Source organism: Microtus ochrogaster, chromosome 1 (genome assembly GCF_000317375.1).
Source record: "Microtus ochrogaster isolate Prairie Vole_2 chromosome 1, MicOch1.0, whole genome shotgun sequence".
Lineage (NCBI taxonomy): Eukaryota > Metazoa > Chordata > Mammalia > Rodentia > Cricetidae > Microtus > Microtus ochrogaster.
The window spans coordinates 36,114,617-36,117,580 of NC_022009.1; positions in this window are offsets into that span (position 1 = coordinate 36,114,617).

The window sequence follows — 2,964 nt, forward strand, 5'->3', positions numbered from 1 at the left end:
TATACATAATAAATAAATAAACCTTTTTTTAAAAAGATAAGGACAGAGGACACAGGAGTTCAACCCATTTAGTCTGAGGATTCATAGAGACAGGATCTTGTCCACTTTGGTCTGAGGATTTGATAGAGGCAAAAGGTCTCTCTAGAGGTTGGCCCCTTTACTTTTCTGATATTTCAGCATTTACCCCAATATCTGACTCTGGGTTTTTATTATTAAGGCCAATTAGAATTCATGCAACAGGGTTTCTATTGCTGTGAAGAGACACCACGACCACATCTCTTATAAAGGAAACCATTTACTCAGGCTGGCTTACGGTTTCAGAGGTTTAGTCCATTACCATCATGGCAAGACGCATGGCAGCGTGCAGGCAGACAATGCTGCTGGAGAAGGAGCTGAGAGTTCTACATCTTGATCTGCAGGCAGCAGGAAGTGAACCATGTACCACACTGGGCACATCTTGAGCATATAAGACCTCAAACCCCCTCCTCCATGGTGACACACTTCCTCTAAAAAGGACGGATCTACTCCAACAAGGCCACACCTGCTAATAGTGTCACTCTCTGTGACAGGAATCTACAGGAGCCATTTCCATTCAAACCACCACATGAGGCCTCCGAATGAAAGGGCTTGGGGCCACAGGGAGAAAGAGCGGGCCAGGGTAGAGAGAGCTCCTGGGTCCCCCGGCAGCCCAAGAGCAGAGAAGATTCCAGAAAACCCTCATTGCTATTGTTGTTGTTTTTGTTGTTGTTGAGACAGGGTTTCCTTTGTGGAGGTTCTGGCTGGCCTGGAACTATCTAGATCTGGAACTAGTAGGCCTGGCTAGCCTCAAACTCAGAGATCCACCTGTCTCCCTTCCAACAGCTCAGATTAAAGGCTTGCACACAGGGCATTCGTTATAAAGCATAGTTTCCCTGAGATGGTCTTTGGATGCAGCGCGCCCTCTGCTGGTAAGTATCTGAACAGCAGGAGCCTGTCAGACACCAGGACAACATATTCCCCCACAGAACACCTATGGACAGCAGTAAGGCTGGGGTTTACTTAGGATACCAGATTATCGTCTGAGGTAATTTTACCCAAATTACATTTAAAGGAGTGCATGCAATAAAAATATCAAAATTCTTTAACCCAAAACATACACCAATGTAGGGGAAGCCCCACCCAATCACCTTGCTTGTAGGGCAGGGTCCCCTGAGGATATTTTTTACTAATAAATATTGCTGGTGTGCTACCCCTTCCCTTCTGCTTTCCTGTTCTCCGCGGGAACCTCGGTTCTGTAAGTCTTTTCCCAATTAAAGCTGTGTCTCATGCCTGCAATCGCAGCCCTCTTATAGTGAGATAGGAGACAGGAACAGAAGAATCCACTGTACCGTGTGCAGGCTAGCTAGCCTGCTGTATGTACAGCTAGCTAGCCTGCTGTAGGCTGTGCAGTGGCAGAAACAAGAGAGACCTTGCCTTGACAAGATGAAAGGCAAGAACCAAGTCCTGAAAGCCATCTTTGGACCTCCACATGCATGCTGCGGCGTGCGCACACCTGCAGACACCCACAGACACGCACACATGTAGCAGGAGACATCTTGTTTAATGATACAAAGAGGAGTTTCGGGCCACCAACCAGCTCCCAAATAAAGACACAGAGACTTGATGTAAATTATGAATTTCGACCTTATGCTTGTCCCACCAGCTCTTAGAATTAATCTGCCCTGTTTCTCTTCATCTACATTTCCCCCTGGGAATTTTTACCTTTCTTTCATTCTCTACCCCTACTTTTCTTACTTCTTCCGTGTCTAGCTGGCTGGTGGCTGCCTGACTGGCCTCGGGCTTCTCCCTTTCTTTCCCCCTCATTCTCTTCTCTCTCAAGCCTAGATTCCTCCACTACTTATTCTCTCTGCCCGCCAGCCCTGCCTGTTCCTCTCCTGCCTGGCTATTGATTGTTCCGTTTTTATTAGACCAATCAGATGCCTTAGGCAGGCAAAGCAACTCCTCTTTGTATCATTAAACAAACGCAGCGGAAACAAATGTAACACGTCTTTAATGAGTTAAAGTAATATTCCACAACACACACACACACACAAACTTTTACATTTATTTTTTTTTTGGTCTTTCGAGACAGGGTTTCTCTGTGGTTTTGGAGCCTGTCCTGGAACTAGCTCTTGTAGACCAGGCTGGTCTCGAACTCACAGAGATCCGCCTGCCTCTGCCTCCCGAGTGCTGGGATTAAAGGCGTGCGCCACCACCGCCCGGCTAAACTTTTACATGTTTTAATTAAAAACATAAAACTTCTGGGCATTAATGTAACAATGTATGGTGTTAAAGTACACGCATGCACTGTGTGAGGCTTGAAGGCATGCCAGAGCACCCGTTTCTTTCGCTGTTAGTCATTTCTACGTGGTTAAATGTTGAGACCTTTTGGAGTAGCTTTCCGAAATACACAGTTCATGCCTCGAAGTGAGGCAGAGCACTTTTCTCTCATGTATGAGGCTCTGGGTTTGAGACCCAGATGAAGAAAAAGTAGCCTTGATAAAGACATTCCAGTGGTTTCTATCAACGCCTGCTATTTAAAGTCAGGACCACCCAACCACGGCCATACATTCTTCATCCTGATTTATTTTCTCTGTTGAATTTATTATCAAATGGCATGCTATATATTATATTTGTTTGCTTGTTTATTATAAAATCAATTGGGGAAAAAAAATTTTCTGCCTGCTCATTAATGTATTCTCACCTGCCCCCAGGAAAACCTGGAGTATCAGGAATGCTCACAAACAGGCTGCTGCATGGATGTCATGGTGAGACCAAGAGAGCTGAGCTATGACATTCACAGAAGAGGGGGTACACTGGCCTGGCTCAGAGGGAAGCCACAAGATGGCCACTGAGATGCCCAGGCATGGGGAGTGACAGCTTCTTCTGGTTTGGGTCTCAATGTGGTGACTTTAGCCAAGACATTCTCATTCAAACCACCATATG